General features: G+C 37.3%; 1 protein-coding gene and 1 long non-coding RNA gene across 2 annotated transcripts in view; one reads left to right on the top strand and one right to left on the bottom strand.

Moving 5' to 3' along the window:
* LOC311279930 (CUB and sushi domain-containing protein 1) overlaps positions 1 to 22928 on the bottom strand; it is a 682447-nt gene that overhangs the window by 488305 nt on the left and 171214 nt on the right. The gene's annotated exons all lie outside the window — the stretch shown is intronic.
* Positions 150 to 4536, top strand: LOC311280128. Its single transcript, XR_014625641.1, has 4 exons — positions 150 to 454; positions 1617 to 1652; positions 2120 to 2275; positions 4237 to 4536. It is a non-coding gene; the product is annotated as an uncharacterized lncRNA (long non-coding RNA).

The following is a 22928-nucleotide window of genomic DNA, read 5'->3' as shown; positions in this document are numbered from 1 at the left end:
AAGTTACACATTGTCCCTGATTTAGAGAGGATCTGTGAAGAGGAATGGGCCAAAATCCTTCCTGAGATGTGTGCAAACCTGGTGACCAACTACAGGAAATGTGTCAACTCTGTGCACTGAAAAAAATAAATCTGAGTGGATGTAAATGTTAAGTAATTAAAATGTGTGATATCAACAATAAAAGGTTAAGTTTGTATATTTACATTAATATATCTAGTTTTGAATTAATCTGCATTTGTTCAAAACACAAGACAATGTGCATTTTTTCCTTTACAAAATTAATCTAAGTAATCCCAGCCAAACTTTTTAGGTACACACGCACAACAAACAATACCTTGTTTTATTTACTCGGTTAAAAAAAAAAACCTCCCCTTCCTGATTCGTTGGTCTGGAAACCCCTTGCAAGTTGCAATTCCAAACGAAGACGAAGACGAAGACGCGGACTGAACTTAAGGTAAGAATAAAGTTAGCAAATAAACAGTTAATGTTACTTGGGTTGGTACATTCTTTAGTTTACAGTTTTCAAATTGTTGTACAAAAACGAGGTTTCAATTCAAATGTAATTTGAAGATTGTTGTATGTGGATTTTCTAATTAGCATTAGCCTAGGCCTAATTTACCATGTGGTTACGCTGATAGGTTGCTTTACTTGTAGCTTAACGGTAGGCCTAATTGAAACTTTGCAAGTGGTGATAATAAAATAGTTTGTTCTAGTGTAATTTTAAGCTCACATTAGAATACAGCAATGAAATAAGGGATGTAAGTTAGTGTAAGCACGTGGATTTTCAAACCATCCATGAATAATGTAAGGTAACGTCATTTCCTTTCAATCTGGGTCTTATTAAAAAATATATGTTTTTGTGTTTAAGTGACTGATGGGAACAACAATCTTTGTTGGCAGTTTGCAGAGGCGAAAAAAATAACAGTTGGCCTAACGTTACGTTAATGGGTAATTGCGTATCTTTAATTTACATCCACAAAACCTGCTTATTCGCCACTGACATGCTCAGATTATTAAAGTGTCTGACAACATTATGGAACGGATCCCTACAGAAGTCGACATACATGTTTGTTATGATCCTTTTTATTTAACCCGTTTACGTAGAAAGATTATTGTTTAATATTCACTGCACCTTAAAACATTTACCTGATCGGACTCCAGATATTTGGACACTATTTATGATAAAACTAGGTTGTAGTGACATTAATTTATTAATTTGTCAAATATTGCAGCGTGCGCGCATTTGTAGAAATATCGATTTAGTTTTCAAACTATTTCGTCATACAGAATGCATACTCCATTTACCACTGAACTACGCGAGCTGAAAGAGCGCTTACAATTGTCAATCATCTTACGTGACCATAATCCTGCCTTCTGCATGACGCATTCCCTGTACTCTTTTCTCATAGCTCTGAGAGAAAACAAACACAAAGAAACATTTGATATGAAACTAAAGACAATTAACTGTCTGATCGGCAGGTCAACTACCTGCAGTGTTTGTGGAGAGAAAAAAACGTGAAACTATTTTTTTAATTCTAGTTATAGTTAAATGATTTGCTACGATTTGGGTTTCTTGCATTGTTCAGTTACTAACCATAACACTGTGTCCTTACCAGGTTATTCTACTGACAAGTTGACTACATTGGATAAAGGTATGTAACTTTCAATATATTATATTTAAATTCTATAATAAATGTAGTGAGGAAACTAGGGGTGAAGTTATAACTCAGTTAGCTCATGGGCCAGACAAAAGTTCAAAATTTTTCATTTCAAATGGCAAAGTTCCAGTTGTCCTGTTTGTTCTTTTTTTTTTTTTTTTTTTGCATTTCACAGAACAAATTTATAGTCCTGTCAAAAATTTCGTCAAAAAAGTGACTTATTAACGTGTATGCACCATATGTTGATGGCTGCTCAAAGTCTGCCATTGCATTAGTTGCATTGCATTGCATGGTAATCTATTTTTGTCTTTCCAGACATCAGGCCACCTAAATGTTGTTCCTAGTGTTTTTCTAGGGTTACTTTTTCTAGTTGGTATTCTGTTTCTGTTTCTTTTTCACTGTGTCTCTAATTCTTTCAGTATCTCATGATGTCTCTCCATCTCTCTTGGTCTCTTTCTCAGATCGAGGAGGAATTCCGGAGGATCACACTGAAGCCACTACAGTCCACATTCTTTGGGAAGTTGGACGAATACACGCCTAAATTGTTGAGACTCTACAGGGGGACGGGAGGAGCTGTAGGGAAGAAACTTGATGAGACCCTTGAAATCATGAATGAGGCATGTACTTTTAAAATTGTAGGAGTTACTTTAATGTTGTAGCATTCCGATATCTGTACTCAAAGGGTCACACAAAAATTGAATTTCTGTCATTAATTTCTTACCCTCATTTCGTTCCAAAATCGTAAGACCTTCTTTCATCTTCGGAACACAAATTAAGTTATTTTTGATATAAATCGGACAACTTTCTGACCCTCCATAGACCGCAACGTCATTGCAACTTTTAAAGTCCAGAAAGGCGGTCAAAACATCGTTAAAATAGTCTATGTGACTCCAGTGGCTCAACCTTAATGCCATGAAGAGGCAAGAATACTTTTTGTGCACACAAAAATAATGATATTATTCAACTATTTAATCTCTTCTATGTCAGTCTCCTACGCTGTTCACATAGTAAACACAGCATTGCCTTTCCGTGTTCTACTTCAAAACGCCGGCTTAGTATTGGCCTCTGGTTGGCCAGCTCCTGCGTCAGCATCACATGCATTTATCATTGTGCTTACGTGAACAGCATCGGCCAGTATACTCGTCACTTCATCACATTAAGATTGAGCCACTGTAGTCACATGAACTATTTTAACGATACTTCCTTTCTGGGCCTTGAAAGTGGTTATGACGTTGCTGTCTATGAAGGACTGAGACAGCTCTCAGATTTCATCAGAAATATCTTCATTTGTGTAATCTTACGGGTTTAGAACAATGAGGATGAGTAACTGACAGAATTTTAACTTAAAGGGTTAGTTCACCTGGAAATGAAAATTCTGTCAGTAATTACTCACCCTCATGTCGTTCCAAACCTGTAAGACTTTCGTTCTTCGGAACACAAATTAAGATATTTTTGATGAAATCTGAGAGCTGTCTCACTCCTCCATAGGCTGATTGGTAATTGCATCTATCAAGGCCCAGAAAGTTAGTAAAGACATTGTTAAAATAGTCCAAGTGACTACAATGGCTCAACCTTAACTTTTTGAAGCGACAAGAATACTTTTTGTGTGAAAAAAAAACACAAAAATAACGTCTTTATTCAACTATTTATTTTCTTCCGTGTGGGACTCTGATGTTCACGAAAGCCCCACGACGCATGCGCGAGAACGTAGATGAGGTCCTGACATAGCCGGAAGCACTTCACTGTCTGTTTACAAGCAGGGGACATACTGTGTATGTAAGCTATTTGAATTCGACACATTGATTATGCTTTAGGTCTCGATGTAGTGTATAAAATGTTTTTTAAGTGTTTGAAATCTGCAGACATATTTACAAAGACAAAGTTACAAAGTTTTATGTACAGTGCGCATCATCCTCTGCTTGTAAACAGACAGTGAAGCGCTTCTGGCTATGAGGACGTTATCTTCAGCATCTTCTCAGTTCTTGCACATGCGTTGTGATGCTCTCATGAACTCACGTCAGAGTCCCACACGGAAGAAAATAAATAGCTGAATAAGGTCATTTGTTTTTGTTTGTTTTAGCGCACAAAACGTATTCTCAACGCTTCATAAAGTTAAGGTTGAGCCACTGTAGTCACTTGGACTATTTTAACAATCTCTTCCTTTCTGGGCCTTGAAAGTGGTCATGATGAGCTCTCAGATTTCATCAAAAATATCTTAATTTGTGTTCCGAAGATGAAAGAAAGTCTTGCGTTCAAACCAATGTAAAAAAAATTTGGCTTAAATCACAACACTGCTCAAAACTACCACAGCAACCACGTAATCCCACCCAAATCCTGACAACACGCAGCACATTCTTCAAGTGACTTTCGTTCTTCGAGTGACTTTCGATCTTCGATTGACTTTCGTTCTTCGAGTGACTTTCAGGCACAATTTTTACATAAGTATATGGATCAAAACTACCACAGCAACCACGTAATTCCACCCAGATTTCTGTTCAGAGGGAGAGCAAAGAGCTAAATGCATTCTTCACATTAGCAAACAAAAAGTAGGTTAAATTCTCTCTGGTATATTTCACAGGTTTGTGATGACGACGATGCTGCAGCCATCCATGAGGCCATCACTTCATTTTTGCTCGACATCTTTGTGGTCAGCAAAGCCAGAGATGGTGGTCTTGAGAAGCCAGAAGATTGTGTGAGCGTGTTGTTTTAAAGTCTTAGAGTATGTTACTGTACAGGACTGAAAAACACATCTTTATAGAAAATATTATGTAAATGTTTATTTTTCTGAAGACAATAAAGCCTTGTGAACTTTCACTTAATGAGTTTTCCTCTAGCACCACCATGAAGCACAATTTTCTGTTGTACACAATGTCTCAACCTGTGAGATGAATATATTTTATTATACTTTTTTTATACTGACCTTGTCAGTTTTTACTATCAAATGGCCAAATGTCAGCTTTATGTAATAACTAGATTTTCATATTTGATGAGTACATTCCACATTCATACATTCCAAGTACCAGTGTTGAACTTTTACTATAGTAGTAAAAAATTTACTATTTGCATTTATACTTTCAGTAGAAATACTCAGTTGCTAATTATAAAATTTGAGTACTTGTAACTTTAAAATACACTAACAAATTTTGAAAACAGTAGATCCCACTTGAAATTTGTAATCTGGAAATGTAAAAATTAAGTTGGATTCAATCAAAAATAAACATTTAGAACTCTTAAAGTTATGTAGATCACACACACAAAAATGACTAGAGCAATGCTAAAATTAAGTTAACTTTATGTACAAATTTTAAGTTAATTAAATAAAAAAATTAAGTTAACTTTATGTACAAATTTTATTTTAACAAACAGAAAAGTTAAGTAGTTTGTACAAAGACTAGTCTTGTTGGATCTATGTAATAAAATTATGCAAAAGAATTCATCATATTTTTTAAGTAAATCAAGCAGAGAATTTTTATCAGTGTGCTTGCCAACAAGGATTTCTCCACCAAGAACTAAATTATGTTTTGCTTGGGGATCAAATACTTATTTCACTCACTGAAATGCTATTCAATTTATAACCTATATATAAAAAAAAATCTGGATTTTTTTGGTTGATATTCTGTCTCTCTCCGTTAAATTAAACCTACCATAAAATGATTGACCCTTCATTTGTTTGTAAGTGCAACTTAATAAAAACATTTAGAAATCATTTGGATGGTTAAATAACCTGTTCTGGTGAAAATGGTGACTTTCTCCGCTCACCCCAGCGTTCCCAGGCGGAAAACCAACCTTGCAACATGGGGACTAACGTCCCGGTAAGTTGGAAATAAGAAGTCTCGTGAGAAGCGAGAACGAGCGAGAAACACAAACTGCTTTACGGCAATTCAGCATAAACACAATGTTCTATGATACTGCGATGTATTACCCACCTCGGTAGACATAGCTCCACACGATAAAATTGGCCGGCTCCGATAATAACAACATAACATGAGCAGCGGTAGAAAGGGGGAGAAGGGTGCCGCAAGTGAGTTTTTTTTACGACAGTGTTGTGAAATATACGCCCCACAGCTGCAGGGGGAGCTCGTTGAGAAAACATGCGACAACAAAAGTGAAAATCAGCGAAATGGCTAGAGTTGCCAAGTTCCCCTTTAAATAATATAATTATCCAGTATATGATTACATTTTTAAAAAGCTGCTGATGCGTATTTATAAATGTAATGTTTTTTGTTTTGTTTTGCTTTTTTCCCCATTGTAATTAGTAAATTAAAATGATGTGATTCTTGTAGAGAATGTTTTGATTATTATTAAGGCTGCATGTACAATACAGTATAATGAGGCATATACAGCACTACCTGTAGGTAAAAAAAATTGCTTGTAAAAGAAACACAATTTTGTAAACAGCTGTTGCTGTGTTGATTAAGGAAAAAAGACATTTCAATTGTCTGTGCTCCTAAATTTTGGACTGTGCTCCTAAAATTATTTTATTAGTTTTTAAAAAAAGTTACCGTAGAGCCCTGTGCTGCTGCTTTCAGTTAATTTATTACTCCCCAACACTCCCTAATTGTGTTCTTACTTACGGAAAACGACCTTATTAATTAGTGGGGTGGCTAGATTCATCATAGATTTTTGACATTGCCTTTAAAATCATTACCTTGGTGAAAACCTGCAGTGACCTGCAGAAAACATATAAATCATTTCCACCGTTACTAAATTGTATGCAAGAAATATCCAGTGATGGTTGCTTTTAGTCTGACTATTGTGCAATTCTTTGACAGAAGTTAATTAATTGTCCTCCATTAACATGCAAAATACTTTGGCCACATTTTTGTCACAAACATCCTTGTTCTACCCTTGCAAGGCATTCTATTGATCTAGCACTCCAGAGAGTACAGTAAAAACCTAGATTAATTTAATTTACTGATAACTATGGCACAATCTATGTTCTTAGTTCACACATTCATAGTAGATTACAGCGGTTCCCACTGGTCACCATGAGTCAGCAATGTTGCTTTTTGCAAACTGCAATATTAAGGGTGCTCTGATCAGGATTTTTGGGCCAATCATTGAAGCAGTATCGGCTGACACAGATCACAGATAACCAAAAAAAAATAAAAATAGTACTACATGATAAAGGTTATTTAGCTATTAGGATAGTTCACCCAAAAAGGAAAATTCTGTCATTAAGTACTCACCCTCATGTCGTTCCAAACCCTTAAGACTGGTTCATCTTCGGAACACAACTGAAGGATCTTTTTGATGAAATCTGAGAACTTTCTGTACTCTATAGACAGCTACGTAACTGACACTTTGACGCTTAAAAAAAGTTCATAAAGGGATCTTAAAACTAATATGTGTCAGTGTCAGTTGCGTAGCAGTCTGTGGGTGGACAGAAAGCTCTCCGATTCCATCAAATAGATATTTATTTGTGTTCCGAAGATGAACAAAAGTATTATGGGTTTGGAAACAACATGAGGTCAAGTAATTAATTAATTACAGAATTTACATTTTTGGGTAAACTATCCCTTTAACAACAATAATTGTTAAGTATTAAAATTAAGCGATAAGATTATTTCATGAATTGACAACTCGTGTTTAGGCTATTGGCAAGAAACATGTGCAACATATTCTATTCCCTTTCTTAGAAGTGATTAGGAAGAGCTTAGTCTTTATCAACAGAAAGTAGGCTAATCACATGTAAAACAACACTGCATAGTCTTCAATGTATAGCTAAATTGAATCTAGAATAATCCTATTACATTTTAAAAAGAGCAGTGAGTAATTTTCCCTTTGTCTTTAGTTGTTTGATTAACATTAAAGACACATTAATCAATGCCTTTGTCGCCTTTGGCTTGCTTAATTGGGGACACTTAATATTCAACAATATTATTGATCTGCCTGCATTGACACCATTATATGAGAACTGAACTGAGCTGGACGATGCCATCACTGTTTTCTCCAGAGCGGCTGTCAGTACAGAGAACAACGACAAAAATCGGTGTTGCCTACACCGTGTTATCCTCTTTTTAAAATTTGCACCCTGTTGACTTCAATGGGGCAAGTTTTAAACCTGCTTTTAGCTTCTTAACATCCTTGATGTGTCATTACAAGTGCACAGGTCATGTGAGTGATTCCTTCGGAGTGAACGCGAGTGAATCTGACTGCAGTAGATGTGAAAGAAATATATAAAAAATTATGTTTATTCAGCCAGCGCACATACCTGTATTTACATCCTGTTTTCGGTCGAAGTCCACAGTAGTCGATTGTCGAGTTCACGCGCGTGATCATAGGTACTAAACCTATGCGCGTGAACTCGACAATCGACTACTGTGGATCACTCACACTCAATCACTCACATGACCTGTGCACTTGTAATGGCACATCAAGGATGTTAAGAGGCTAAAAGCAGGTTTAAAACTTGCCCCATTGAAGTCAACAGGGTGCAAATTTTAAAACGAGGATAACACGGTGTAGGCAACACCGATTTTTGTCGTTGTTCTCTGTACTGACAGCACTCCAAATGTACAAAAAAATTAGCTCAATGTTAAAATTGACCGGAGTTCTCCTTTAATGAACTTTTTTGATCCACTTCAAATGCTGATTACTGTATGTATATAGATATAGATATATAGATATCTCAAAAGTAAGTAGCCTACACCCCTCACATTTCAGCAAACATTTTAGTATATTTACTGTCATCTGAAAATAACTCAACATACAGCCATTATTGTCAAAATAGCTGGCAAAAAAAGTGAGTACACCCTAAGTGATAATAGCTATACGTCGTTTAACCATGCAAAGCCACATGTCCTATATTCATCATGTTCATGTTTTTGTCTGCTTGACTGGACCATACAAATATATATATAAGCAGTCCATCTGGAAAGTATTCACAGCGTTTCACTTCTTCCACATTTTGTTATGTTATAGCCTTATTCCAAAATAGATTAAATTAAATTAAATAAAAAATTAAATTAAATTATTTTCCTCAAAATTCTACAAACAATACCCCATAATGACAACGTGAAAGAAGTTTGTTTGAAATCTTTGCAAATTTATAAATAAATAAAAAACGGACAAAAAAAAGAAAGAAAAAAATCACATGTACATAAGTATTCACAGCATTGGCTCTATACTTTGTTGAAGCACCTTTGGCACCAATTACAGCCACAAGTCTATTTGAGTATGATGTTACAAGCTTGGCAGACCTATTTTCAGGCAGTTTCTCCCATTTCTTCTTTGCAGAACCTCTCAAGCTCCATCAAGTTGGATGGGGAACATCGGTGCATAGCCATTTTCAGATTTCTCCAGAAATGTTCAATTGGGTTCAAGTCTGGGCTCTGGCTGGGCCACTCAAGGACATTCACAGAGTTGTTCTGTAGCCAGTCCTTAGTTATCTTGGCTGTGTGTTTAGGGTCATTGTCCAGTTGGAAGATGAACTGTCACCCCATTCTGAGGTCCAGAGTGCTCTGGAGCAGGTTTTCATCAAGGATGTCTCTGTACATTGCTACATTCATCTTTCCCTCAATACTGACTAAGCTCCCAGTTCCTGCCGCTGAAAAACATCCCCACAGCATGATGCTGCCACCACCATGCTTCACTGTAGGGATGGTATTTGCCAGGTGATGAGCGGTGCCTGGTTTCCTCCAGACATGACGCTTGCCAATCAGGCCAAAGAGAATTTGTTTTTCATGGTCTGAGAGTCTTTTGGTAAACTCCAGGCGGGATGTTATGTGCCTTTTACTGAGGAGAGGCTTCCGTCTGGCCACTCTACCATACAGGCCTGATTGGTGGAGTGCTGCAGAGATGGTTGTTCTTCTGGAAGGTTCTCCTTTCTCCACAGAGAGCTGGAGCTCTGTCAGATTGACTATCGCGTTCTTGGTCACCTCCCTGACTAAGGCCCTTCTTCCCCGATCGCTAAGTTTGGCCGAGCAGCCAGCTCTAGGAAGAGTCCTGGTGGTGCTTCAACCTTCAATGCTGCAGAAATGTTTTTGTACCCTTCCCCAGATCTGTGCCTCGATACAATCCTGTATCGGAGGTCTACAGACAATTCATTGGACTTCATGGCTTGGTTTGTGCTCTGACATGCACTGTTAACTGTGGGACCTTATATAGACAGGTGTGTGCCTTTCCAAATCATGTCCAATTAGGGTGGTTAATCTGTCTGATTTCCCGATTCGATTCGATTACGATTATTGAAGTCCCGATTCGATTACAGTCGATTTTCGATTATTAACGATTCTCGATTAGCGATTATTGATTTTCCATTTCACAACAGTAAACGAAAATACACTACAAAGTGATTGCAGTATTAAAAAAAGTCAGCTGCTGAATTACTTAACTCTTTTATTGAGTAACAACAACTCAAAGCACTTTCTGTGTCGTGTAGTTATAACTTCAGAATTATTTGTATGTAGCTTATGTTCTGTAGAACACAGAAATGAATACATCACATTGTGTTGTGACTCATCAAGTTGAACTAAACAATAACAAATAAATGAAAGGCTTATTTCCTTTAGGAAGTAGATCAGAACCAACATAATGTAGAAATTTGACAATTTTCTTCTAGAAAGACAAGGTGTTCAGGTGGAGGAAGACTGCAGGTTGCAGTCGAAACATGTAAAGGTAAAGAAAAAGTTTTTTCTCCACCTGAACACCTTGTCTTTCTAGTAGGGCTGCACGATTATGACAAAAATCATGATTGCCGATTATTCCCTTGAAATTGTAATTGCGATTATTAATTACGATTATCACAATTTACATTGAATATATATATATATATATATATATATATATATATATATATATATATATATATATATATAGGCATATTATTATACATGTTTACTTAAAAATTGTGAACACACACAAGTACTGTCCCCCTTTACTTAAAGGAGAACTCCGGTCAATTTTAACATTGAGCTCATTTTTTTGTACATTTGGAGTGCTGTCAGTACAGAGAACAACGACAAAAATCGGTGTTGCCTACACCGAGTTATCCTCTTTTTAAAATTTGCACCCTGTTGACTTCAATGGGGCAAGTTTTAAACCTGCTTTTAAGCTCTTAACATCCTTGATGTGTCATTACAAGTGCACAGGTCATGTGAGTGATTCCTTCGGAGTGAACGCGGGTGAATCTGACTGCAGTAGATGTGAAAGATATTAATAAAAATGATGTTTATTCAGCCAGCGCACATACCTGTATTTACATCCTGTTTTCGGTCGAAGTCCACAGTAGTCGATTGTCGAGTTCACGCGCATAGGTTTAGTACTTATGATCACGCGCGTGAACTCGACAATCGACTACAGTGGACTTCGACCGAAAACAGGACGTAAATACAGGTATGTGCGCTGTTAATGAAACATGGAAACTGCTCCTGGTGAATAGAATGAAAATCATCCCTGCATGCAAATCCTTCTCAGCTAACACACGACGTACCAGTAACGTGATTTATTGGTATTTTACTTTTATTTCATGACTTACTAATTTACAACGTAACAACGTTGCATGCTCGTAGTTTCCTTTGCACTTTATATACAGTGAAGCGATACACGGCGCGCGCCTCCGCATTTGCGCGTCCAATTGAAGAGTGTGCGCTACGAGTACAGTATAACGGCTGACAGGACAGGAACGTCCGTTTTTCTGAGGTGAAATACTTTTTATTTCAGCGTACACATACGTCACTGCCTGGTAGTTCCTATTGTGCTGGGTTTTCTGAAGTAGTTGTGATTCGCCTCTCATAACATAACATGCTCTAAATGCACGCAGAGTGGATTTTGTTTTTGTTTTTTGTAATCGCGGCTTTGAACGATTACGTAATCGTGGCATCCGTAATCGTAATCGCGATTAGAAATTCGATTAATTGTGCAGCCCTACTTTCTAGAAGAAAATTGTCCAATTTAGCTGGAAATGTGGGCCCTCAAGTTGCTCGTATTGCCGCAGTACTTCAGTTTAGGGTGGCAATGTCGACAGACGGCATGCGTTCTATCAACATGTTTAGAGCTCCTGCCATGAAAACCAAAATGAATCCACACGCTTGCTTTGAGCCCAGATGGAGCTGGGTGGATCGGTTGGTTGCTCGTTCCTGGTTCTTCCATTTTACACACCTGCTCTCACTCGCTCTGGCTGCCGTTACACGCGCTTGCTAACTGGAACTGGGCGCGTTCGTGACGTTCAACTTCCGGTATTACATTTTTTTTTAAATTAATAAAAAATCGATTTTTGAAAATTTAATAATCGATTCATACTCGTCCATAACATACTCGCGATTAATCAATAATCGATTTTTTTCACCACCCCTATGTCCAATCAACTGAATTTACCACAGATGGACTCCAATCAAGTTGTAGAAACATATCAAGGATGATCAGTGGAAACAGGATGCACCTGAGCTCAATTTTGAATGTCATGTTGCTGTCACTTTAAGACCGAAGGCACGGATCCAATATACTTTTACACATGTGATTTATTTCCCAATTCTTTATGTTCACTTAAAACATAACCTACTGTGTTTAAGCGAATACTCACCAAATTGGGCATTTTGACATATTTCTGTGTGCATTTAACCATTTGGGTGCGAACCTGAAGAACAAGGTTCACTTTGCTTGTCCTTGTTCCACTCCATCTTGGAGCGCACGCACAGAAAGCTTACGGAATAGTATCACTTAACGGAGCTTAATGCAGTTTTAATAACTCTTTTTTTTTTTCTTTTTTTTTTTTTTTTTCAATCGAGCACGTCCTGCAGTTTAGCAACCGTAGACTGTATTTTATGACAATCACTGATCTAGCTGATTAGGACGAAAAGTTTGGGCTTTTAGGGAAGAACGAAAGTGTAACGCTATGAAGGAAAGTAATGCACTAAAATCGCACAGATCTAGTTTCTTGCTGTCATTGCTGTTGGATTGCTGTTGTTGCAATGTCTCTGCAATGATGTAGCAAATGTATTGTCTTGACACCTGGTAGAATTGCCCAGTGAATATAGTGAAGTAATTTTAGCTGCACATATAATAATTGTCTTGCGAGTTTTGCGTCATCTGATTGGCTCTTCTGAACAGCCTTTATAGAGACCACAGATCAAATTATCATCTCACCAATTATCGGCCAAGAACGATCGACGCCTGATCAATCGGAGCAGCCTTTATAGACACCTATTAGACAATTAGATATACATACATACATATATATATATATATATATATATATATATATATATATATATATATATATATATATATATATACACACACACGTCTAATTGTCTAATACGAGTCTAATTGAAGATCTTTAGATTAATGAAAAAGGGCATCAACCTCAGAGTCTGTACAGAAACCCAGCCACTGTTGGATACACCAGATCTCTGTTTTAAATCCCAATGCTAAATGACTTTGAAGAACCATCTATACACTCTTGAAATACTTTAGCAGTGCTGAATGACAGAGGAGTTTTAAGAGAGAGTTTGACAGTGACAGATTGGTGAGCAGCATTAAAACTTAGCTACAGCCACACATGAAGAAAGTTGTGGTGCAATCTGCTTTAATCCTCCGTTACCATGGTTACATTAGCCGAAGCAGTTCTGTATAATTCTGCCCTAAAATTATGCAGCGCTTGATGTTTCCTGCCAAAATACCAGGAACACTAACGTCACTCTACACAAATATAAAATTACAGACGGCACGTCAACGATCATGTCTCTTTTTCACTGTGCATCATATTTAGTCACAAAGCTGCGGCTACAACACTGTAAACTGATCCATGTCAGCATTGTGTACATTGTAACCAAGTTTAAATCCAAACAGAGGAGCTTTCAGATGTGTGCGAGTCATTAACCATGAGCAGAAGCCTTATGCACACTAGACTCCACCACCACCAGATTAATTATTGTCGTCAAATCTGCAGTGGAGTTGTGCGTGTCGGCTCACTGTTTTTAAGAAGCAGGCACATTTCGCTCAGTGTGGAATGAGGCAGCTCTAGTTCTCATGACAGCAAACTGCTGATGTTTAAGACATTGCTAAATAATGCATGACTGACGTAAACAAAAGAGCTGAGGGCTCCTACGGCCAAGAAAGAGATGGATGGCATTATTTCTCCATAATTTCCTCTCACGACTCCAATCCCATCTCAGAGAAAATGACAATATGCCTTTGTGTTTTTAGGATTTATGGATGACAGCCAGTAACACAGAGGTAGGGATGGCGAATTTCAGCGCACTTGAATAATTCACTCTTCCCACCTGCTATTAGCATGTAAACACAAGCTTTGTGGCATCAAAACAAGAAAATGAACAGAGTCTACTGTCTCACAGGGACGAAGAAGGCTTTAAAATGAGAATATAATTCTGCCTCAGAGTAAAAAATAAAATCATGTAATTGTGAGATGAAATATAAAATAAGAAAGAGTCACATTGTGAGATATAAAGTTACAAATGGGTCATTGACGAATAAGGTTTTTAAAAGTGTAAAAAAAATAGAATGGAGATATAACTATATTTGAAACCATTTTTTAGTTTACCTAGGTGTTAACAATAAGATTTTGTGGTTTGTACAATCTATTAACACTGTTTTTTGTCATTTTTTACAAGATGGAAAAAATTTGTCACCAAAAAAGTCATTCGGTTTAACCATGAATATATCAAATTATTAATTTGCAGATAATTATTCATAAAAAAAACGATTTGACATTGATGTTGAGATAGTATATAGTGTGTACCACAGAAGAAATATTAAATAAAATTATCACTGATCTCATAAATGTAATCATTTATTGGACTACTCTAAACACTCCAACTTCACTAGTTCACACTTACAAATAAGTTAGATAGAATAAATGCGTATTTGGCGTGCTGTCCGAGGAGAGGGCTCCGGGCTCGGTATTCGGCCCGAACCCAGAGTACTCCCCCCGTATTCCTGGCTGTAAAGATTAAGCCAAGAGTGAGGAGTCGGGGTGGTGGAGGGATGCTGAAAAACTGTCAAGGAATATTAGGTGAGTTGACAGTGTGGATATATATATACTTCTAGTCATGCTGATTAGGGTAGACATAATTGTTTGATGACGAGTAGATTGGATTGCTTATTTGAACGTGCTCCTCCCGAACTTTGTTTATAAAACATCATATATTCAAGTAAAACATTGCACAGGGAAAGGAGAAAAGGGGAAATGTAAAAAAAAAAGAGCCTTATCTGCTTTATATTTGTATTATTGTAGTTCCTTTAGTTATTAAAAACAATATTATTCTATTTAAATATTTACTATATCGGTTTTACCGAATGACCAAGGCCGGTTATACCGAATGACCATGTCTGCTGCCCTTGACATTATGAATATTTAAGACAATAAACAGAGACAAATAGCTTCAAAAGCACATTTTATTGTTAATATATATTAACAATATTGTTAATATAATAGGCTATTAATGTAAAAAGTACTTCAAACATTAAAACATTTTGTTATCCAACATTTTGATATTGGAATGAACACATTACTCGTATCGCAAATTATATTAATTAAAACATTAGGGGCCCTATTTTAACGATCTGAAACGCAAGTATCAACCGCGAAACGCAAGTAACTTTGTGGGCGGGTTTTGGGCGCTGCTGCTATTATACCGGCGGGATAAATGACTCTTGCGCCCGACGCAAATCTAAAATGGGTTGGTCTGAAGTAGCTTCATTATTCATAGGTGTGTGGTTTGGGCGTAACGTGAAATAAACCAATCAGAGCGACATCTCACATTCCCTTTAAGAGCAGGCGCGCTTGTTCCATGGCGGTTGCTATTATAACGGCGGATTTGCCAGGCGCACGCCAGGAGTGGTTCACAGCCGAGGAGACCGACGTTCTCGTCAGGGCCGTAAAACACAGAGAAGAGACTGATGGGAGAAACACACCCAAATTAGCTTCGGTTAAACAGGCGTATAATAATTTGGGTAAATGTGTAAGCTAGATTTATGCCTATTTGTTCACATCTTCATGGACACCACAATGATTTCCCTCGTGTGTTAATATTTTTCCTTGTAATAATGTATGATTTGCAAAAATGAAAACTGCTGCGTCTGTGTAGATGAGACAATCAGAGTGTATGCGCGTTGTGCACACGCTACATTGATTATGGCCAAGCATGCGCCCTTAAAATAGCATATGAATAACATTCACAACGCGCCACTGACTTTAGACTAGGTTTTTCCTTGTCAGTGGCGGAATTGTTTTCTAAACCTGCAAAATAGCACCAGGGAACGTTTGCGCCGGAACACGCCTCCTCTTTTCGCTGAACCGCCCCCGGGAGCGCAAGTTCATTTCCAAATTTACCAATGTGTGTCTGTGGAGGGAAAAGTCCGCTGTGCGCGGGTGCAAAATAGGAATGATACATGCGTCGGTGTACAAAGTCAATTGCGCTGGGTGCAAGATAGGGCTCTAAAACATTAAAGCATTTAATTGGTCTTGGAACAAGTGTTTAAATTGTTAAACAATGAGCTGCTAGGCTATAAATTCATGAAAAATGTTCGTATTTGAAGATATCCCTCTCTGTTTGGGTTGCTAGGGTGCTCTTAATGGTTGCTAGGGCGTGGCTTGATATCTTCACAATGATCCTGTGAGAGATGAGAGAGACTGGTGTTTGGTTGCCTGAGTAAAATGAGCCCACCTCCTTGTCTCTATGACAATGTGCTGCAAAGATATCCTTCTGGGCCTTTTATAATGGCAGTCTATGTAAACAGTTGCTAGGCTGCTCTTAATGGTCGCTAGGGTGTGGCTTAATGGCTACCAAGGCTGTAGTTATTTAATCAAAAATACAGTAAAAACAATAATATTGTGAAATATAATTATTACAATTTAAAATAATTGTCTTCTATTATAATAACTTTAAAAATGAAATTTATTCCTGCAACGACATTTTTCAACATCATTAATCCAGTCTTGAGTATCTTTTGAATGTTGATTTTCTACTCAAGAAGCATTTCTTATTATTTTTTCAATGTTGAAAACAGTTTTTGCTCCTTAACATTTTTGTAGTTTTTCCATGACCATAAACCTGGAGAGAGTAGGAATCAAGAAAGAGAATTGTTGACAGCAATTCCTGACTGCAGGAAAATGTTTGTTACTTTCAGTCAATTTGAAAAAGGAATTTCCATAATGTTTGTCCAAGGTCACAATCCGACATGTGAAGAGGTTGACTGACAGGCTGTGTATCGATCAATGAAGGGAACAACAGCAGCAGGTGTACTGAAGTCTGTTACTTGTGAAATGACAGGTGTTATGAGCCAAACACATGGCAAGATTTGCAGTGTTGGTCAGAACCACAGCCAGGACACGAGGCCAAAGGGACCTGATTGGATTTTGTGTCTGAAATAAATGCTAAACGAAAGAGAGGAGAGATATGAAACTGGCCGGCCCACATGGGCTGGATGGAATAAGACCCTTTCTCTAGAGAGGGTACAAGACTTAGGGGTCCGTGTCAAGGGAAGTGTGTGTACGGGTATGCATTCAAGGCAGCAACACATGAGCTAAAAACGTACAAAAGATGTTTTAAACAATTATACCATAAAAATAAAGGTTTAAAATTAGTGGTGCACGATATATCGGCCGCCGATATAATATCGGCCGATATGGTCATTTTTTTACACATCGGTATCGTTCCGATGTCAAAATATGGCCGATGTGAACAGGCCGATATTTAATGTGTGAAGCTGAAGAGGTTGATGTGAGAGAAATACACATTTCATACAGATGACATAAGCAGAGAACAGTCTGTTTTCTTTCATTTTGAATTGTTCTGTTTAAAAATAGAAGTTTCAAGCTTTCTATATATGTCTCAGGTCTGTGAGGCAGGTAGGTTTCGGTTCATTTATGAGACGCGCTCCAGGTTCACGTGCCGTCGCCTCTGCCCTGATTAAATATTTTCTAGTATATTTACTTTTTATTTATTAAATCCAATTCAATTCGTTGATGAAACATTGATCAAAATTAAGATACAATTAGGTTTCGGTTCATTTATGAGACGCGCTCCAGGTTCACGCGCCGTCGCCTCTGTCCTGATTAAATATTTTCTAGTATATATACTTTTTATTTATTAAATCCAATGCAATTCGTTGATGAAACATTGATCAAAATTAAGATACAATTAATACAAAACGAAATTAAATTTAAAGACAGGCTTTGTGCTTTCTGCTTGAGGTCTCTGTGAAAGTTTTAAAGCAGTTTTTAAGTGCCGAGAGCGCTCACGTCCGTAACATTGTTAATGCAGTCCAGTGCGACTTATGTTTTTTTCCTCCTCATGACACATTTTTGACTGATCGTTTTTTGACTCGTAGATATTTGAATATATTGCTTGATATATGATACCCATTCGAATTAGATTTTTCTCAAAAGTGACAGCGCGTGTGATTTGTGGATTCTGATAAGCGCGAGTGGAGAAACAGGCGTTTATTTATTCATTCTCAGTGTTGAGAAACGTAGCCTTCATGTGTTATTGTGTTAATAATAACTAAAGTAGCCTACCTAATTATGTTACATATTTAGTTTGTATGAAAACTATCGCGTTCGTTACTTATGGATTAAAAAAGTAGGCTACCGGTGCTGCGCGAGCTCTCTCTCACAAACACGGACGCGCGCACATAGAGAGAGAAGATAATTGTAAAATGAAAACGGGCTAAGCAGAAAGCACTATTTTTCATGTGTTATTGTGTTAATAATAACTAAAGTAGCCTACCTAATTATGTTACATATTTAGTTTGTATGAAAACTATCGCGTTCGTTACTTATGGATTAAAAAAGTAGGCTACCGGTGCTGCGCGAGCTCTCTCTCACAAACACGGACGCGCGCACATAGAGAGAGAAGATAATTGTAAAATGAAAACGGGCTAAGTTTAAATTTTGTTCTTGCTTGTTTGTTTTTTTCTGTCAAAATGTCAGAAAGCATTTTGTATTATCCATCCGTGTTTTTAAAATTCGTTAAATGACGGACGTTTTACTGTTAACACAGCCCATATGTCGGATTCGTCTTATAGCCTACTTGTTATTATTTTTAGAATAAGTGATTCGTTATGCTATTATTGGACTCCTGTCTATTCATTGTCAACTGTTTTCTATAAATATGTTTGTATTGGCTAACATTTATTCAGCTGCGTGTCCTGTTTAAAATGTGCAATGTTCAAACGCAAAGACAGTCACAAGAAGCCCTTTTCCCTGTGGTATTTTTTAGAATAATATTTGGATATTGGAATAATAAATGAAGTAGCCTATCTTAATTGTACACATGTTCCTGTTTTTTTTGTTTTTTTTTGACTGTTTTCTAAGGGTTTCTTAATTTTAGACAAGTTGACCAGCACACATTATATGCAATGCAATGTGTGTATGTGTGACATATTTTGCACACAGGTAAAGGTGCCCAATATCAGTCATTTCTAAAGTAAAAAAAATGTGTTTTGGAAAATAGCTCTTTATTTGATAATCATTAAAATTTGTTTTCTATACAGAGATATCGACATCGGTAAATATCGGTATCGGCCATAACAGCAATATTAATATCGGTTATCGGTATCGGCCACAATTTTCACATCGGTGCATCCCTATTTAAAATGCTTTTATCAGATTTATATCATGTTATGCAAAGCATTAAAAATAGAATATCCACTTTGCATGATCAACCAGATTTGCGTTTCCTAAAGAAAGCAGCAGTGTTTGCATGGCATCAGGAGAATAGCGTTGACGTTTTAGGTATAGTTTGCTTCTGTTTAAATGAAATGCTGCATCAGATAAACTATGTTGTTATTGTCACGTTTCAGTCCAAAGAAGATGAAGAAGATTAAAATAGAAGTGTTTTTATTTACACAAAGTCAACTCAGATAATCCACAGATGCGAGACGGCGTGCAAGCACAAACACACGAACGATAACAGACAACAAAATGAATTCAAGGAGGAATGCCCACTGAAGTGCCTTGGAATGTGTAGCTTTGTATGATTCGTTGACGTAATTTCCAATGAAACAGGAAGCTAAGGCGGGACATATTGAATGGCCCCTCCCCCTTTTCAAATAGCCAATAGCATTTAGTTTACCTCACAGACTGCAAGTCGTACTTGACAGCACCATGGAAGCGAATCCGAGCGCTGATAATACTTTGGATTCAATAGTAGATGTGTGAATAAATTCTAGCCATTTAATTTTGAACCAACATATAGTTGGAAAATGTAATAAAACTCGAGCGTTTGAGCAACCGAACAATCCAACCCACATTGCTTGCTGACGTGTCAGCGGTCGCTTTGGCCAGGTGGTATTTATAGCATAGGGGGCGGGACGCTTTAGATTCTAGAGAGCATTTGATTGGACGGAAGATGTGATGAGAAGCTGAAGTCCACGGTGATGTCATAAAAATCTGTGATCCTTTTTAGCGGAAGTGAGAGACTGTAAGTTTTGAATGCTTAGAATGCTTAGAAATGCTTTGAATCTCCTAAATGTGGATTTTGTAATTGTTTTGGAACACACCAGCTTATTCATAACCCAAGGCTAACATATTCATACTAAAAGCTAAAAAAACTTAATTTTTTATTTCAAGGGGCCTTTTAAATACACAGAGATATTGAACTGAATACAGACATGTGTGCTCGTTAAATTAATGTCCATGACAACTGTTTAGTGGCGGGAAACCTAGAACAAAGGAAACAGATGACTGAAGACATACAAACTCAGGGTACATTTACGCGACAACGATATGCTTAAAAATGGAGAAGTTTTTCTATTGAGTTTTTCGTGTACAGACAACACCATTGTCAAAACAATCCCCATTCACAAAGATCCACGAAAACGACTAAAAACGCTCTATTCTGCTGCCAGGCCATTAGATGGCGATGAAACACTATAGACTGAACACGTAATAGACATGTGCATGTCTGCATGATGTCATCTGCATTGGCATGTGCCACAGCAGCTGGAAAAATATACTGTGACACCTTCAAGAGCAATCATTTTCAGTATGCCTTCAGCTTGTAACCGTCTCATCTGAATAACACTCAAACTCACAATAGTGTATGTGCGCACAGAGAACATGCGAGGAAAGCTGCACATCAGACATCATAACAAACACTATTGTCAAATGACAACAAACTGGAATATTTGCTGCCATTCTAAGAACCTATATTATAACAAATAATTAATAATTTGTTCCACCCATAATTCCACAAAATAAACAAAATTAAAAATGATAGACGCAATCCTAATCGCAAAGCTAATAGTGAAATTTCTTTCTAATTTGTTAATCGGAGTTTCTTGTTAGTTATTAGTGGTTACTAGAATGTTAGTATTGTGTAACTCATTTGGAATGTGTAGTCATTTATTAATGACAGAACATTATTCTAAAGTGTAAATAGTTCACTGAACCGCATTTTCAGCTTTTGTGGGTAAAAAAACATAACATTCACCTTTCTCTTCATTTTTTTCATTACAGGAGACACACAATATTTAATATACTGTGCTACATCTTAAATCTACCAAACAATCTCATTTCTCACTAGCAGGAATGCTAAAAGTCTGCTAATAATGCTAACAATGCTAAGTCAAGTCACATTTATTTATATAGCGCTTTTTACAACACAAAGCAGCTTTACAGAGATAACAGGAAAATAATGCAAAAAAGTGTGTTTCCAGAAGAAAATAGCATCACAGTCCAGCTTAAGTAAGTTCTGTGATGTTTCTGAGCAAAGCTAACTGTCATTTTGACAGGAGCCGGGGAGCAGAGCTCTCGAGAGCTCAGTCACATTTTATGTCATAACTAGTGGTAATTAATCAGAGGTGGTATATTATATGCAGTCAAATAAAGTGCAGATCACTACAGATCTGTGAGTGATCTCTCCAGTGCCGGTGATTTATAGTGCAGGGCTAACGGTGACATGCCCCGAGCCGCAGTCGGACACAGATGGTCGTTTTGGGCTTGTTCTCCAGAGAATACTTCAGCTTTATATCTGTACTTCACTCTTCTCAAGACAAATCACCAGTGTGCAATCAGCATCTATCTCTGCGGGAGTGAGTCAACACTTGGTGTGATATAAATAAGCACATTTCCAAGAACAATTAACACAGATGTTTCAAGGGGTAATTAAAAACACCTTATGACTGGAAGAAATCAACTAATTCGAATAAATAAATAAATAAATAAATAAATAAAGTATTGGACAATTGTATTTAAAATAAGGGTGATGGATGTAATTTAAAGAGCAAAGAAAATTAGGTTCCTTAATGATTCCATTAACAACCCTCCAAACAAACACACACAATTTGATCCTATTTAATAGTCAAACAGTAACACATTGTAGTGAACAGCACATTCCAGGGCCCAGTCTTATGGTGGGGCCCTCTCTGACTGCAACAGCGGAGAAAGGTTTGCTACAGTTCATTGGTTCTTGGTGGACTACCACAAACAAATGTCCAATGCCATGAGATAAGGATGCTAGGACAACTGACGGACACCTCGTTGAAGGCGAGAAAAAGACCCCTAGTACCAAGCGAGGTTTCTACCCTTCACCCATCTTGAGACTAATCCCTAAGATTTAGGCTGGCGCCAAATTACTTAGGACTAGGGGTGTGACGAGACACTTATCTCACGAGACGAGATTTTTTTCACAATATTTTATAGAAATCCTCAATGACAAAAATCATGACTGGAAAAATAGTCTGCAGGTGCATTTTGAAATGTTTAACTAATAATCTTGTAATGAATGTAGGGCTGTCGCGGTGAAGGAATTTCCCTTGAAGTAATTTTGAGTGGCTCAATAGCACGATATGCGGTATTATCGTCATTTATTTCTTTATTTTTCTTTATTTATATGTATTTGTTGCTATATAAATAAGTGTTACGATGTGGTCAGCATGCACAAAAACGAGGACATTTTCAGTAACCAGCGTCTCTGCACATTGAAAGGCTATCACTCAGCGCGCAGTTAGCCTACATTGTTACGGCAACGGACTGTCTTTGAGTGAGTCATGACCGTTCGTCATTCAATGAACACATTCAAAAACGCAGATTCATTAAAAGATAGATTTAATAAAACAAGGTGTTAATTATTTTTAACTTTGAGCTCCACTTTTCAAGGCTTAGCTGACCGGCAATGCATCGCATGGGTAACGCTGATGCTTCACTTAATAGAGACCAATGGCATTGATTCAATGCGTGACTCGTTAATTATTTATTTTTCTCGCGGCTTCCTCGCGCTGTGGAATGCTGACCAGCGCTGCCACTGCTGGCAATTTACATTCATGGTAAATACCCTTAACCGTTAAAAGAATGATATGACAAAT

Source organism: Rutilus rutilus (assembly GCF_951802725.1).
Source record: "Rutilus rutilus genome assembly, chromosome: 20".
In the NCBI taxonomy this organism is placed as follows: Eukaryota; Metazoa; Chordata; class Actinopteri; order Cypriniformes; family Leuciscidae; genus Rutilus; species Rutilus rutilus.
This window is presented reverse-complemented; position numbering and strand designations above follow the sequence as displayed.